Consider the following 5,966-nt stretch of genomic DNA (forward strand, 5'->3'; position numbering starts at 1 on the left):
AAGGGGTTTCAAAGTCTGAAACTAGCACTTTAGTTTTACAGGTCCTCTACTATTGCACCATAAGGTATTTTTATTCCTGTAGTATTCAAACGCCCTGAGTTTTCTAATTCCTTCTCATCAATTATTCAACTAGTGAAGAGTAGCAAGATAAATTTTACTGTTCACTTGACATGAGAAAAGTTTTCAAAATAGGTAATGTCAATCACTTGGAATCAAGTAGTGACCTAGGAGAGAAAATAACACAGTAACCTAAAATTGTCATATATATATATATATATATATATATATATATATATATATATATATATGTAACCTCACAAATCATATAAACTAAAACTCAGAAAAGTAAAAAAATAAAATTGTATAAGATCACCCCACTATCTCTTAAAGCTCCTCTCTACAGGGATGATAAATTCCTGTTAAGGTTGTAATTGGTCATCTTCTGAAAAGAGAGACAAAATATTTGTTTCCTCCTCTGAAAAATGTAAAGGACTTACAGCACATAGCATGAAATTAGGACACCTAAAGAGCACCCAAATATCTGTAGATAAGTAAGACTTTTTACATCCTGGATCTATGGTGTGATATATTCAGGATGTTGTTGAGGTCTCAAACACTCTCTAAGCCAAACTTATAAAGAGCTCCCAAGTGAGCGTTTGATTTCCTGACTTCCCCTAAGGGTAATTGCCTCCAATATATAATCCTTCAATAAACTGGCTACTTTAAGTAAACACCAAAGTTGGCAATGGTCAAGGATATAGTGATTTAAGGTAATAATAATACCGGCATATGAGGCCTTAAGGAGCAGGGATTAATATTCCAGTAAATTGGTTTCTCATCTCTTCTGCAATTCCATTCTCTGAATTTATAATTTTATTAGATGCCATTATCATCACTTATATTGACTATTATTCAAAAAACATAGAATCGGACCTGCATTTTATACTTTTGTCCATTTATGCTTCACATAGTAAACATATATTGATCACCTAATATATGTCAGGTACCATGCTAGGCTCTGAGAATATAAAAGTGAAAAGAGTGACTTTCTTTGAGGGGTTTGTATGACAGCAATTCCAGAAAACAGAGAAGACTGAAGCAGTGAATTACAAGGTGCATTTATTTATTAACTTATATGTAAGAGAAGCAGCAAAAAAAAAAAAAAAAATAGTAAAACCTTACTTCCACAAGGCAAACATTTGGTTGCAGAGATCAAATACCTCCTGAATAAAGACTTTATTGGTTTACTTATATAAAATAGTTATATAAATATGAATATATAAAGTATATTCATAAATTAGTTTATTTATATAAAATTCCAAATCCCAAGTCTAGCAGGTGAAAACACAAATGAAAATACATAACTTTTCATCCTTTCATATCTCCAAAGAAAAGAGGGGTACAATTTGTTCTTTACAATATTGATTCTTTATGAAATTATAACTGGGCAAATGAAACACCACTCCTTTAAACTTTATTATAATATATTTAAAAATCTAGCAAAATAGATACTTAAAATATATAAACTTTGCTCATTTATAAATATATATCTATATATACTTAAATATCTAACATATACTTAAACATACAAATATAAATGAGTAATGTTTATAGCAAAAAAAAAGGCTGTAAAACTGAAAATCCAATACCACAGAGGGAACAAGAAAGTATACTTAAATATATATTCTGACCCAGAGGAACTAATATGTCCTATGTTATGTAAACTCTTCTAAAGTATTCATTGTAGATAGAAAACTGCTCAATCATTATAAGACACTAGATACCAAAACCACCAACATGCGCATGCACATGTGTGCATGTGCACACACATGCACACAAACACTCTAAACAAAGTCCCATTTTTATACTTACATTCCAAATCTCCTAAATAATGTATTTTTAAAAATCTGACATGTAGTGAACTAAATGTGCAATATATTTTGTAAAAATAAAAAATTTCCCAAGAGTACATCTTCTTCCCCTCACTTGATGTTTCTGTATTTTGTTAGAATTTGTTAAAAATAGATTAGAATTTGCCTGACATATGTTATATTTCAACTTCATTTTCAACTTTTTTTAAAAGTTATGTTTCTCTTCAGAAGAGTGTTTAACTGATAATTTTTGTTAGTTTTTTATTAACTCGTTAGCTTGACTTTACCCAATTCAAAAGTGTCTATCTTTGGAAGGGGATAATTAATCCTTTTATATTTATTGTAATCCTTATCTGTTGACCTATTTATCTCACCTGTTTTTTTCTGTAAGTATATGGAAATTTGGAAAAGGGATTGTGTTTTTTTGTTTCTTCCTTTCATATCTTTTGTTGAAATTTATAGAATTTTTTCTTCAACATGTGTACCTCTGGTGATATATTTACATCATTGTGATATATTTATATATCTAGCCTGGGGCCTCCTTATTTTAGTGTGAAAGCAAATAGTTTTTATGAGGTGTTAAGTGCTGAGCCCCTCACTGATGGCAGAAAATAAGCCGGAAGATCTCTTTTGTCTGTAAGGACTTAAATGAGAGGGTGAACCTACAGGAGTTTGGGGAAAGAACATGGATAAATAGGACCAGATCCCAAATTTGGATATCTGAGTCCCATCCAAAGAGCAACTCAGAGATTAGCCACGGACATGCAAGCACCAGGACAAAGGGCTGAAGGAAATAACAGGACAGCATACAATTGCCCAGGTCCATGCAACTATTGGGCAATAACTCCAGCCCAAGAATGTCTCATCAAATGCAAGATAAAATTATAGTTGCAACTCTGATTATTCAACTTAGTGTTTGACCTTGGATACATCCCTTTATACTTTTAAACATCATAAATTAAAGTGATAATGATTTTATAATTAACTAGAACCTCTTCAAAACTCAAATTCTTGACAAAACTTCTTTTCTCAGACTCTGCTGCTTTTGTTTATCACTTAGGACAATATGAATTGGAAATTCCTTTAGAAAAGAGTCCACTTTTAGTCTATTCTAGGTTTGTTTCACCTGGTTATCATTTTATCCCATATTTGAGAAGCCAGAAAAGTACCTGGTACAGTACTCGCTCTTTCCTGTTCCCCTCAGGTGACTTTGAAATGATGGCACCAGACACAAATTATGGGTCCTCCATAAACTTTCAAACAATAAAGCTGTAATTTTAGAAATAGCAGAGAAGTTACCCTATTCTTGTTCTTCAATTAGCTAGAATATTGGGGGCTGGAAATCTTTTTGGAACAATCCCTCATGCCTAGTTAGTCTTGCTTGTCAGTTTATATGATAGGTCTCTGGGTGCCAGAAGACCATGTCAACCCTGGAATGTGATTTTATGAGGAAGTCCCTTTAACAGACAGTGAAAAAAAAGGGGTTAATAACAATCATGTGCATGCAATGGTCCACTGAGCTGACTGACTTGCAAGCATGGCACTTTTGAATGACAACTCAACTTGTAAAAAAACTTGTACTCTTAGGTCTGTATAATAATTTATAGATACAGGTTAGAATCCTATGGAGTGCTTTGGAAATTTATTTAGGTAGACTTTATTCCAGGAAAATCTCATCATGTAAGTTTGATAATTAAAACAGTGTGCTAAATGTTCCAGGCAATTGCCTGCTAACTTGAAATCTTGTACACTCAATGTAAAAATTATGGCCACTGAATTTTCAAGAAAAAAAAATGAAAAAGTTTTTTTAAAATTTTCTTCTTGGGCCTCCCTGGTGGCGCAGTGGTTGAGAGTCCACCTGCCGATGCAGGGGATATGGGTTTGTGCCCCGGTCTGGGAGGATCCCATATGCCGTGGAGAGGCTGGGCCCATGAGCCATGGCCACTGAGCCTGCGCATCCGGAGCCTGTGCTCCGCAACCGGAGAGGCCACAACAGTGAGAGGCCCACGTACCGCAAAAAGAAAAAAAAATTTTTCTTCTTGTAATTCCACAGTATATTTATACTCTAAACTCATGGAATTAATAAGAAGAGTGGATTCAGATACCATCTGACCCACTCTCTCTTTTTTATATTAGAAAACGGAGCCTTAGAGGGGAGAAGTGGCTAATTTGGTTTTACAGATAATTACTGCAGATCTACAAATAGAACACAGCTTTCCTACACCCAGTGTTCTTTCAAGGCACTCCAGATCATACTAAGTTAATTGTACATAAATGTGGTTATGTCCAAGAATGCAAAGTTTCAACCTCTAGTTCTGATATATTAACTACTAAAATGAGACAAATTCTTTTTTCACTCAAATAGGGTAAATTAAATAAAGTTTTGAAAGAAAACAATTTCCAACATATATAATCATTAATAGTCTCACTGATTAAGAAAAAAACAACCAATTTATCTTTGAATTCTAATAAAAATCAGATTTTTAAAATAATGAATTTTAAGTATGAAAGGAAAATAACCAAAAAAAAAAAAAAGAGGAAACAGGTAGCATTCTAGGGATGTTTATTCAAATGTAAACAAGCACCCTTTTAACATACCATATCTATGGAGTTGGAACTAGAAATGATAGAGAAAAAAACTTGGAAGAAAATGGCTTCCTCACTGTGTCTTACAGTTTACTGGATTATACTCTGTTGCATTATGGTTTAAAATGCCATGCTGAGCAATGTATAGGGCCAATAATTTTTTGACATTTTATAGTTAAATAAATTTTAGGTTTATTCAATCATTCAATCATAAATCATGCAGCTTGATTTGGATTCAAACTTATTCAAAGTCAAATCAGTTCCTTCTATAGCAAGGGCGTGCGGTGGGGAGGAAGCAACAGTGATAAATACCACAGAGGATGTTACTTTATACGAATTAGAGTATAAACCTATATTTTATTTGCTCTTATTCAATGAAATGAAAAAAATTGCCAACCTGAAATGGTAAATACTTATAAATGTAATCTTTTTTTCTACCTTTTTTTTTTTTGGACTTTTGTTTTAAAGATAAAGAGACTGAAAAAGTTGTTTTTAACCTAAAACACAAAATTTTATGGAAACATTCAGAGGAAATTGTGACTGTTTAAGAAAATGTTGCTTCAGGGTAGTGACACCACAGGGAAGGGATTTCTTAAAACAATTCCTTAAAGATGGTTGAGGTTTCTGACCCTTGGCTCTGTGGACTTAGATTGAGGTGTAAATTTTGTAGACCAATTTTTTTGCAATAGATAATATTAAAGGGAAAAAGAAAAAAAGAAAATATATCCAGAGTGTTTCAAATTCCTTTATTTTCATTCATTTTGAACTTTTCTACTAACTGAAGGTCATTCATATTCAGAATTATATAGCTTCATTTGATTTATCAAACTTTCTCTTTTATAGAGGGAACTATATCTAAATGTTAAAATATTTGTATATTATTAATTTATGGAGGTCAGAAAACAATTTTAAGGTGATACTGCTTTTTCCTTTGTTCTCTGAATCTTTCCTGCAGCCTGTGCAACTCATGTAAAACCTGAAACATTACTGTTGCTGAAATAAGTGTTTTGGGTTTTTTTTTTTGAATGAATGAATGAACTCATATATATTCAAGTTTAATCTTGGAGAAAATATTTGATGAAAGTATCACTAATAGTATTTTTATTATTATCGCCTCTAAGTAACATGTAAAAAATCTTTACCAGGGTCAGAGTGGATAACAACACAACAACCAGTGTTCATTGCAAATTTATTCTGCATCAAATTCTTTGTTAAAATCCTTTCATAGATTATTTTATTTAATCATCAAAACGACCTTAGTAAGTGGGTACTATTAAATATATCCATAATGAAACTGAGAGAGCTTAAGTAACTTGACAAATATTACAGAGTTATCAAGGAGTATAGCTAGATAGCACCAAATATGGAATTTAAACTTAAATAGTATAATTCCAGTGCCCTAGGCTAGACATTATCAGACTATTTTTTAGGTTGGAGGAATCAATCTATTTAGGAATGGTGAAGACGGACATGGCAGCCTGAAGTAAATAACCTTTATGTAAAATTTTG

This window comes from Mesoplodon densirostris, chromosome 5, assembly GCF_025265405.1.
Source record: "Mesoplodon densirostris isolate mMesDen1 chromosome 5, mMesDen1 primary haplotype, whole genome shotgun sequence".
Taxonomy (NCBI): Eukaryota; Metazoa; Chordata; class Mammalia; order Artiodactyla; family Ziphiidae; genus Mesoplodon; species Mesoplodon densirostris.